Source organism: Leucoraja erinacea, chromosome 13 (assembly GCF_028641065.1).
Source record: "Leucoraja erinacea ecotype New England chromosome 13, Leri_hhj_1, whole genome shotgun sequence".
In the NCBI taxonomy this organism is placed as follows: Eukaryota; Metazoa; Chordata; class Chondrichthyes; order Rajiformes; family Rajidae; genus Leucoraja; species Leucoraja erinaceus.
Window position 1 is genome coordinate 2,334,962 of NC_073389.1, and position 12,261 is coordinate 2,347,222.

General features: G+C 44.2%; 1 protein-coding gene across 1 annotated transcript in view; it reads left to right on the forward strand.

Moving 5' to 3' along the window:
* The first annotated feature begins 1,497 nt into the window (after positions 1–1,497).
* Positions 1,498–12,261, forward strand: part of casr (calcium-sensing receptor) — a 77,701-nt gene continuing 66,937 nt past the window's right edge. The window contains exon 1 of the mRNA XM_055644272.1: positions 1,498–1,720. The gene's annotated coding sequence lies outside the window, so the exon portion shown is untranslated. The remainder of the gene's footprint in view (positions 1,721–12,261) is intronic.

Here is a 12,261-nt window from a genome sequence, read left to right on the forward strand (position 1 = left end):
GGTACACATTTGTGTCTCTTGACCAATCCGTTGACATAGGACTTAAAGTCTCGGATTAGGTCTATTACTGTCACGAGTACCGAGGTACAGTGAAAAGCTGTGTTTTGCATGCTATCCAATCAGGTCAAATAATCATAGGCTCCCCTCGGTCATGACTGACCATGGATGATGCATCCTAGTTATTGGCTGCTTGCTCCAAACCTCGGCTGGAGCAGAGTTGCTTGTGGCTGAAGAGACCAATGCGGGAGTGACAGTCTCTGTGGCAAAGGTCACATTTGTGAGATGGGTCTCTGGTTTGTTGAAGTTGCTGCGCTCCTTTCTGCGCGCCCGCTTGTCTGCCGCTGCGTTCATCAAATAATATTCAACATAAATACAGTCAAGCCAAACTCAAGTACAATAGGCAGAGCAAAGAGAAATATAAAGGGTCTCCTCATTGGAGACCCACAGACTATATTTAACTGGACTTTACCGGACCTCATCTTACACTAAACATTTCCTTTATCCTGTATCTGTACGTCTGTGGACGGCTTGATTGTAATCATGTGTTGTCTTCCCGTTGGCTGGTTAGTATTACCAAAAACGTTTCACTGTACCTTAGTAAATGTGACACTAAACTAAACTAAACTAAAGAGTGCAGATTATAGTTCTCGGCATTGGAGCGCATCGGTTCCACAGACAAAGTCCAATGTCCGCAATGGGGTAGACGTGAATCGGACAGTACCGCAGCTTTAGGAAGGACCGTTCTGAAGCTCGATAACAGAGGGGAAGAAGCAGTTCCTTAATCTGGTAATGTGTGCACTTTCAAACGTCTAAAGCTTCTGCTGGACAGGAGCGGGGACAAAGAAGGAATGACCAGGGTGGGACAAGTCTTTGATTATGTTGGCTGCTTTTGAGAGACAGCGAGAAGTGTAGATGGAGTCAATGTTGGGGAGTCTGGTCTGTGCGATGGACTGGGCTACATTCAAAACAGCCATGAACTGCTGTTAGATTTTTACGACTGTATGTATGATTTCCTGGAATTTTGTGGGTAAGATTACAATGATGTTCTCTAGCAAAGTGAGGCCTGCAGGAACACTTTTCCTATTGGATCTGGTGAAGAAGGTTGCAAAAGATCATTGGCAGAGGGAGAGTTAGCTGACAAACTATAGGCTGGCCTTCAGTTTCATGTGCAGGTCAAAGTTAGAATTCTTGTACTTAAAATAACTTGTTAATTAGTGGCGATTAGAATGAAGGGATGCAGAGCAGTATATCTAAGTACCCTTACATTATTACATCCAAACAAGATTTTTTATATCATAAAGTTTGTTTGGAATGTCTACATTGTGGCTTAATTATCTTATCTCTGATGCTTTCCAACAATTTCCTGACAATTTTCCTCTCTTCTTTGGAAGCAGAAGGTTCACCAACTTCTCGACCAGTTGAACGATCAGATCAATGATTAACTGAGATTATACCGCTTTGACCTTTCCTGGAGCCTAGCGTGCAGTACATTAATGTGCAAAGCACAAAGTTAACCCCAAAGGAAATATCGTTCAGTCCTAGTCTCCTCCAGTGCAAAATGAGAAATGGTGGTCGCCATTTCAGGAACATGCACTACATCTGTGTTAATGAAATATTGCCAGTTATCTGAAGGTTATTAAAATGTTTCTGCAAGGATGGCTTCACGAGAAATCAATTCTGCACGTTTTCCCATTGTCATTGTATGAATAACTGACCAAAGGTAAGAACCCATTTTAATCCCATTTGCTTATTTCTAGCTTTCTTTCCATGGAGAATATTCTCATTACGAACCAACTGGGTTTCAAAGTCAACTGAATAACTATCATGATAACACTTTCACGATCTTAGCAGTAATTACAGAATTTAAGACGAGAGCGCAACGAACAATCTTAAAAATGGTGTTTCAATTAAATGAATAAAAAGGAAGGGATTATCCAAGATACTGTTTCACTTCATGTGAAAGTCCTGACCATAACACAAACTTCAAAAGATATAAATGCAAGAAATTGTAAAGTATTTAAAAAATAATAACAGTTTTGAAAAACAAAGTGCTTGGAAGTCTAAAATGAACGGACCTGAGAAGAACAATGATGGGTGTTTTCTTTTTAAACCTTATAATATGAATATTAATTTAAGCAGTTGAACACATAGAATGAAGATTGTCATTAAATGGATTCTCACTTGGTGTCTCAAAGTACATTTTGAGATCTTCTCTCCATTGTGAAAATACCAGTGGCGGTTATCTGCCTATGCTGATTAGAATGGAAAGGAAAGGAATACTAAGCTGTTTCAATAAATGAGTGGGAACACGAATAAATGCTCAGGCAGAAAGTTAAAAAATAGACCTTTATGCTGCAAAATCACAATCAATTCATCTTTTCCAATCGCAACTTTTAAAATGCAACCATGACTCTTTCAATATACTTGACCAGAAAGTGAATCGTTACAGGGTCAGAACACAAATTCCATGTTTTATTAATGCTGATGTTTTACAGTTTGAAGTTATTTTATACCACAACTAGCAAGGCCAATCGTTTTTTTATAACATAAATTGATTACCCAAAACATCCTTTGTGCATATTTCCACAACTTGAAATAACTTTCAACACATTTAGTGTGAAATTATGTTTTTTTAACTATTGCAAAATTTAAATTATTTCCAAATAATGATGCAACTTTTACTGTTATAACCTTCACCTCGTGTCATTACCTAGTATTACAATCATTGATTTAGTGTATTATTGTTTATTATGTATGTATCCGTGTATTATTGCCTTTATGGACTTGTAAAGCTGCAGCTTGGAGGAATATGGACCATGTCCGACTGGTTGCTGTACTACATGAAGGTATTTAGCTGGACATTTCAATGGAAGAGAGGGAACCTTAAGGATGGGAATGGGAATTCCTCAATGGGAAAATATATTGCCCATTATCAATGAAACAGTAAGAATGCTCCACAAAAACATGACAATGATAGAGAGCGACTAGTGGACAGTGAAGGAGGTTATCCAAGCCTACAACAGCATTGAGATCTCCGGGCAAAGTGGGCCAGGAAATGGCAAATGGAGTTAAACAGATAAATGTAAAATATGGATTCAAGATTCAAGAGAGTTTATTGTCATGTGTCCCAGATAGGACAATGAAAATCTTGCTTTGCTTCAGCCCAACAGAATATAGAAGGCATGAAGTTAAACCAGGAGAAAGAAACAAGTGCATGGGGGTGCAAGAGGTGGTCCGTAGTGTTCCGTTACCGAGGTAGGATTAGGGTTGTTCAGGTCGGTACAAGAACCTGATGGATGTAGGAAAGTATCTGTTCCTGACCCTGGTTGTGTGGGACTTCAGGCTTCTGTATCTCTTGCTCGACGGTAGCGGTGGGAAGAGGGCACGGCCCAGATGGTGGGGATCCTTGATGACCGATGCCTCTCCTTGACATAGCATCTCATGTAAATGCCATTGATGATGGGGCGATGTGAGCCTGTGATGCACCAAACTGAGCCCATCACTCTCTGCTGCCTCTTGCGTTCCCGTATGTTAGAACTGTTGTACCGGGCCGTGGCGCAACCAGTCAGGATACCTTCTACCAGTACATCTGTAGAAATTTGTTCCAGTTATTGGAAAAAATAGGACAGCACAGTGGTGCAGCGGTAGAGGTGCTGATTATGAGTGCTGCCTGTATCGAGTTTGAAGTTCTCCCTGTGACCGCGTAGGTTTTCTCCGGGTGCTCCGGTTTCCTCCCACACTCTAAAGACATGCATGTGTGTAGGTGAATTGGCGTTGGTAAATTGTAAAAATTGTCCCTAGTGTGTAGGATAGTGCTAGTGTATGGGATGATAGATGGTTGACGTGGGCAAGATCAGCATTGATATCGAATCTCTTTAAACGTCTAAGAAAGTTGTCTAATTTCCTGATGACATCCGTGTGCTGGGCTCAGGACAGATGAGCCGTGATATGCTGAATGGCCTACTCCTGCACCTATTGTCTATTGTCTCCTGAAGCCAGCGCTCAGTCCCTTGGCCTTGTTGACGTTGTTGTGGCACATCCAAGCCAGGTGTTCTTTCGCTCCTGTAGGCTGACTCATCGCCACCCTTGACTTGGCAACAGCAGTGGTGCCACCAGCAAAGTTATAGATAGCATAACAACTTCAGATGCTGCACAAATTGCACCTCCCTCCCTGCACTTGGGCACTTGGCAAAAACTCACCTTCACAATAAATCTGTCGTAACTAATTTGACTAGGCAATTGCACATAAGATGTTAATCTACAAGATGAATGAAGCTGAAGGTAGAAATAAGGAACTGCAGGTGGTGGTTTACAGAAAAAGACACAAAGTGCTGGAGCAACTCAGCAGGGTCAGGCATGGATAGGTGCTGTTTTGGATCAGGATGAAACAATTGTTTTATTTTGAGGATGTTTAATGAATGCTGAAAGGTTCAGATTTTACCCTCGAAACGTAGCATGTCAAGACTCGGTTTCACGATAAACATGGCTTGGCTTGACACTCAATGGCATGGTTTAACAAGATGTCAACCTGCAAGATACGGGTACATGGGTGCGAAATGACTGCAGGGATATGGGCTAAATGTGAGCAGGTGGGATTAGTGTGGATAGGGCATCTTGGTCGGCACAGAGAAATTTGGCCGAAGGGCCTATTTCTGTGCTGTATGAATCTATGATGCTATGACTAAGATGAATGAAGCAACTGGTTTAAGTCTGCATGTGGCCTTCTAGGCCATTAAGTGCGGCCTTTTGAATGAATCCAAACTTTGTAGAACAAATCCTTTTATTTTTATTCATATGTTTTTGTTCGTCTTTTATTATTTTTATAAATAAATGATTTATAACGGCCACAATTAAAACATTAGTAAGTCATGAGGGCTATTTTAACAAAATAATGTACATTTTGAAGTATATTAATTGAAGTTTCTGGGATGTGGCCTTATTCGATTACAGCTAACCAGGTGGCATTCGCCAAGCATATTAGTCAATAGTCAATAGTCTATTTAATTGTCATTTGGACCCCTGGAGGTCCAAATGAAATGCCGTTTCTGCAGCCATACATTACACACAAAAAGACCCCAGACACAACATAATTACATTTTACATAAACATCCATCACATAGCTGTGATGGAAGGCCAAAAAAACTTATCTCTCCACTGCACTCTCCCCCCCCGATGTCAGAGTCAAAGTCAAAGCCCCCGGCTGGCGATGGCGATTGTCCCGCGGCCATTAAAGCCATGCCGGGTGGTGCGAGGTCGCACACCGGGTCTTGATGTTAAAGACCCCGGTGTGCGCTCGCAGAGTCCCGCGGCCATTCTAAGCCGCGCGGGGCAATGGTGTTAGGCCCCGCTCCAGGAGCTCTTCGACCCCGCAACTCGGGCGGGAGAAGTCGCCGTTGCAGGAGCCCCGAAAAGCGGTCTCCCTCCAGGGATCCGCGGGCTCCCGGTGCCGCCGTCCGCAGACCCGCAGTAGCAGCCTCCTAATCTCCGGAGGTCGGGCCGCAGCAGCAGCAGCAGCAGCGCTCCTCCACCGCTCCACCCGCTCCGGTCTCGGCCAGCTCCGCGACGGCGACGGTGAGTCGTAGCACCAGAGTCCCCGGCTTCTTCCTGTTGGAGGCCGCTCCTCGTTGCGGCCCCAACGACAACTGAGACCGACGAGAAAAGGTCGGGTCTCCAGTGCAGGGAGAGATTCAAAAGTTTCCCCCCCCCTCCCACCCCTTATGTGCCCCCCCCCCACATACACACCCCAACATAAAATAACAAAAACTACATTAAAACACAGACAAAAAATAATAAAAACGCGGACAGGCTGCAGAGGCCGCTGCTGACCAGAGTCGCGCCACCTACCGGACGTATAACAAGGCATAACAAGATTCCCCACCCCTGGTTCATACTATTTTGATGGAACCAACCACATTTAAACCTGCTGATTTAGAAATACGTCAATACAGTGTGAAACTGTAACTGTTCCTCTCTCCACTTGAACTGCCTGAGATGCTGGCTGGCTCCAGTATAGTCTGTTTTGTGGCAACCATTATTATTCAATCCCCAGAAGAAGGGGTCCTGACCCAAGATGTCACCCGTCTATTTGTCTCCAGGGATGCTGCCTGGCCCGCTGAGTACATCCCCACCCAATGACCCTGGGGACTGCACAGGGCAGCACTGAACACTGACAAAACACAAAGTGCTGGAGGAACTCAGTGAGTCTGGCAGCATCTGTGGAGGGAAATGGACAGGTGCCATTTCAGGTCAGGACCTTTCTTCAGATTCTAAAGAAAGGGGAGCAATGAGAGGGGGTCTCAGAGAACTCCCATCAGAGTGATTTGAAGAATTTCAAAGCAGGCACACGTTGAGATTTCGCAGTGCAGCAGTGAAATGGAGACACAAAGAACTGCAGTAGCTGGAGCCTTAAACAAGCACAAATTGCTGAGACGAGAGCTCTGACCTGCTGAGTTCCTCTAGCATTTTGCGTCCATCTTCAGCTTGAAGAAGATCATAGTTAAACATGGCACTGACTTATGCATATATGCCCTAAAGGAGATTGTAAACAAATATAGAGGCAAAAACCCTTCAATCCTTATGTGCTTTATTGATGCTTCCAAAGCCTTTGACCGTGTTAATCACAGAAAGCTGTTTGGTAAAATGAGTCAAAGAGGGGTGCCTGAATACATTGTTAGAATTCTGGCCTACTGGTATGCCCACTAGACTATGCAAATAAAATGGGGCAATAGGGTCTCAGCCCCATTTGGGGTTAGCAATGGTGTTAGACACGGGGGGATTTTGTCCCCAGTCCTTTTTAATATTGATGATCTGTCTAAACAATTGAAAGCCTGTAACGCTGGGTGCGTGTTTGGGAATATTTTAGTGAACCATATTATGTATGCAGATGATCTTGTGGTCTTTAGTCCATCTAGCGCTGGTCTCCAGCAGCTCCTTACTATATGTTCTGTGTATGGTGTGGAACATGACATTAAATATAATGCTAGTAAGAGTGCTGTTATGGTCTGTAGAACCAAAGAGGATAAATGCCTAAAATATCCTGTTTTTAAATTGTCTGACAATAATCTTAGTGTCTGTAATAAGATAAAGTATCTAGGGCATATTATTACAGAACAAATGACAGATGATGAGGATATTTATAGGCAACGACGCATGCTGTACGTACAGGCGAATATTCTCTTGCGTAAATTTGGTGTGTGTGCAGATGTGGTGAAGATGTCGCTATTTAGAGCATACTGCACACCACTCTACATTGTGCACCTGCGGTCGAACTATTTAAAGACAAGTATGCAGAGACTAAAGGTGGCATATAACGATGCCATGAGAACACTGCTAAGGCAACCTAGTGCCAGTAATATGCTTGTGGCTGCAGGAGTCAGTACTTTAGAAGCTATCCTAAGACACCTCATGTATAAATTAATTTGCAGGATAAATGACTGTAAAAATGTGCTTATTGTGTGTGGCCTTGACAAACATAAGGTTTAGCACTACACGCTACGAATCCCAGCTGTGGAGACACTGGTACCATTGTCTCGTTGTAGGACATTGATCATCTTTTAATCTGGATTTTTAACTTAAGTATTGTGGGTTTTTGTTAAATATAAATTATGATGTTTTTATGTGATATACCATGATTTTATATATATTTATGATATTTGATATGCAATGCATTTTTAATGTAATGTTGCCCCTTGTCTGGACCTTGAGTCCGTAATGAAGTTTATTATTATAGTCAGAGTCACAGAGTGATCCAGTGTGTGGAAACAGGCCCTTCGGCCCAACTCGCCCACACCGGCCAACAATGTCCCAGCTACACTAATCCCACCTACCTGCACTTGGTCCATATTCCTCCAAACCTGTCCTATCCATGTTCTTGTCCAACTGTTTCTTAAACGATGGGATAGTCCCAGCCTCAACCACCTCCTCTGGCAGCTTGTTCCATACACCCACCACCCGCTGTGTGAAAAAGTTACCCCTCGGATTCCTGTGCATCTACCCGATCTATTCCTCTCATGATTTTGTACACCTGCGCTCCATGGAATAGAGTCCCAGCCTACTCAACCTCTCCCTACAGCTCACACTGTAGGTGTCAAGGAGGCCTGGAGAACCTCTACCATACGATCGTTAAAACTGTATTCATCCCCGGAGGGAAATTGGCCTGTCGATCGTCACAACACTCATGTTGCACAATAACTTGAAATTAAAACTGAAATCAAAAAGAAAAAGACAAGCGACTGTTGTCTGGCTGCCGTGAATAAATGTACAAACAAACGAACACAGACTTATCCCCTGGACAGAAGATTCCAAACTAGACTCCTTCCCCCCCACCCCTCTCCACACCCCTCACCTCTACCACACCCCACCCTTCCCCCGCACCCCACCAATCCATAATCTCAGAGTCAGAGTGACAGAGCACAGAAACAGACCCTTCTGCCCAACTAGCCCATTACTGCCAAGATGTCCCACCTTTTGGCCCATAGCCCTGCGATGTTTTCCTATCCATGTACCTGTCCAAGCATCTTTTAAATGTTGTTATAGTATCTGCCTCAACTACCTCATCTGGCAGCGTGTTCTGAGCACCCCTCAGGTTCATATTGAAATTTTCCCCTCATACTTTCAACCTCAGACCTCTGGTTCTTGATTCTCTGACTCTGGGTAAAAGACTCTGTGCAGTCACACAGCACAGAAACTGGCCCTTCGGCCCAACCAGTCCATGCCGACCAAGGAGGCCCATCTAAGCTCCAATCCTTTGGGTGCGTTTGGCCAACCTCTCTAGCCTTTTCCCACTCGTGTAAACTCAAGGCCATGTGCACCCTCAGTACATGCCTGCAGATCCAAGAAGCTACACTCTGCTCAAAATGACCAATTACCAATACAAGACGAAGAGCTAAATCTAATGTCAGCTGATAAAAATGATATTAATATAGGATTAGTGTAACGGGATGATGATGGGCAGTGAAGACTCGAGGGGCTGAAGGGTCACCATCTGCACTGTATCTCTCTACAAAAGAAAGATCGGTGCAAAAGATTCTGGCTGTTTCTGTGTGATTTAAGGTTTGTTAATCGTGAACTTGTAATATCTGTTCTGATTTCTCAGGATTTGTGAAACCCCGACCAGGAGAGAGAAGAAAAACTATTTCCTGTCCTCAATATGATCAAAGGGTGATCTGTGCCTTACCTCTGCTTATTGTCATAGAGCTGTACACTGCAGAAACATGCCCTTCAGCCCAACTTGGTTGGCACACTGGGCTAGTCCCATTTGCCTGCATTTGTTCCTAAAAGCCCTGTCCCACTGTACGAGTTCATTCAAAGAGTTCTCCCGAGTTCGCCCTGATTTGAACTCGGAGATTTATGGTAATGGACGCTCGTCGGTACTCGGGGCTCCCGTGGACATTTTTCAACATGTTTAAAAATCTTCACGAGTCTTCCCGAGCTTACCGCGTTTTCCGAGTACCTGCCGTCAGCGTTACAAGCCACTAAGAGAAGTCCCGAGCTCCGACGTGCCCGTTACGTACATTCTCCATGCTTACCACAAGTTTGATTTTTTTTTAAACTCGGGAGAGCTCTTGAATGAACTCGTACAGTGGGACAGGGCCAATAGTCTTCCTATCCCTACATCTGTCCAAATGTCTTTTTGTATCTGCTTGGTTGGAGTGGCTGGGATTGTGTACTCTGGAGCTGAGAAGGGTGAGAGCGTATCTTTTTGAAACATATAAGATTATTAAGGGTTTGGACACGCTAGAGGCAGGAAACATGTTCCCGATGTTGGGGGAGTCCAGAACCAGGGGCCACAGTTTAAGAATAAGGGGTAAGCCATTTAGAACAGAGATGAGGAAACACTTTTTCACACAGAGAGTTGTGAGTCTGTAGAATTCTCTGCCTCAGAGGGCGGTGGAGGCAAGTTCTCTGGATACTTTCAAGAGAGAGGTCTCTTAAAGATAGTGGAGTCAGGGGATATGGGGAGAAGGCAGGAATGGGGTACTGACTGTGGATGATCAGCCATGATCACATTGAATGGCGGTGCTGGCTCAAAGGACCGAATGGCCTACTCCTGCATTTATTGTCTATTGTCTATTCTATATTGCATGTATAGCTTCCTCTGGCAGCTCGTTCCTGATATGGACTATCCTCTGAGTGAAAATAGTTGCTCCTGAGGTCCTTCTTCAATCTCTCCCCTCTCACCTTAAGCCTGTGCCCTCTAGTTTTAGAATCCTCTACCCTGGGAAAGGGACTGGGAACGTTCACTTTATCCGTGCTCCTCATGATCTTGTACACCTCCATAATGTCACCCCTCAGCCTCCTACGCTCAAAAAATGAAGTCTCAGCCTATCCAACCTCTCCCTGTAACTCAAGCGTGCAAGCCCAGGGAACATCCTGGTGAATCGCTTCTGCACCCTTTACAACTGAATGGCCACCTTTCCATAGGTGGGCGACCAGAATTGCACACGGTGCACACTGGTTGCTGACCACTTTAACTCCCCCTCCCATTCCCACACTGGCCTTTCTGCCCTGGGCCTAATCCATTGTCAGAGTGATGCCCAGCACAAATTAGAGAAACAGCACCTCATATTTCACTTGGGCAGCTTACACCCCCAGTGGTATGAACATTGACTTCTCTAAGTTCAGATAGCCCTTGCTTTCTCGCTCTCTCCATCCCCTCCCCCTTCCCAGTTCTCCCACTAGTCTGAATTGCAAGGGTAAAAAGACTCTAATGGGGCATCTACAGGTCCTCAAGCAGTAGCCTGGATATAGGGTGCAAGTTGAATCAGGAGTTCAAACTAGCATGTAGCAAAGGTAATGCTGTGGTTGTGGGAGATTTCAACATGCAGGTAGACTGGGAAAATCAGGTTGGTACTGGACCCCAAGAAAGGGACTTTGTAGAGTGCCTTCATGATGGATTCTTAGAGCAGCTTGTATTGGGGCCTATCAGGGAGAAGGCAATTCTGGATTTAGTGTTATGTATGAACCGGATTTGATAAAGGAAATTGAGGTTAAGGAGCCATTAGGAGGTAGTGACCATAATATGGTCAGGTTTAATTGAAGAGGGAGAAGGGTAGATCGGAGGTGTCAGTGTTACAGTTGAATAAAGGGGACTATGGGGCCATGAAGGAAGAGCTGGCCAAAGTTGACTGGAAAGATACACTAGCAGGGATGACAGTGGAACAACAATGGCAGGTATTTCTAGGAATAATACAGAAGATGCAGGATCAGTTCATTCCAAAGAGGAAGAAAGGTTCCAAGGGGAGTAAGGGGCTGCCGTGGCTGACAAGGGACGTCAGGGACAGTATAAAAATAAAAGAGAAGAAGTACAACGTGGCAAAGAGGAACGGGAAGCAAGAGGATTGGGTAATGTTTAAAGAGCAACAGAAGATAACTAAAAAGACAATACGGGGAGAAGAGATGAGGTACGAAGGTAAGCTAGCCAAGAATATGAAGCAGGAGAGTAAAAGCTTCTTTAGGTATGTGAAGAAGAAAAAATTAGTTAAGACTAAAGTTGGATCCTTAAAGACCGAAAAAGGTGAATTTATTATGGGGAACAAGGAAATAGCAGATGAGTTGAACAGGTACTTTGTATCCGTCTTCACTATGGAGGACACAAACAATCTTCCTGATATAGTAGTGGCCAGAGGATATGGGTGGCAGAGAAACTGAAGGAAATCCACATTAGGCAGGAAATGATGTTGGGTAGGCTGATGGGATTGAAGGCTGATAAATCTCAAGGCCTGAAGGTCTGCATCCCAAGGTACTTAAGGTAGTGGCTCTAGAAATTGCGGATGCATTGGTGATGAATTTTCCAATGTTCTATAGACTCGGGATCAGTTCCTGTGGATTGGATGGTAGCTAATGTTATTCCACTTTTTAAGAAAGGCGAGAGAGAGAAAACAGGGAATTATAGACCAGTTAGCCTGACCGGTGGTGGGGAAGATGCTGGAGTCAATTATACAAGATGAAATATCCGCACATTTGGATAGCAGTAACAGGATTGGTCCGAGTCAGCATGGATTTACGAAGGGGAAAACATGCTTGACTAATCTTCTGGAATTTTTTGAGGATGTAACTAAGAAAATGGATAAGGGAGAGCCAGTGGATGTAGTGTACCTGGACTTTCAGAAAGCAATTGATAAAGTCCCACATAGGAGATTAGTGGGCAAATTAGGGCACATGGTATTGGGGGTAGAGTGCTGACATGGATAGAAAATTGGTTGGCAGACAGGAAATAAAGAGTAGGGATTAACGGGTCCCTTTCAGATTGGCAGGCAGTGA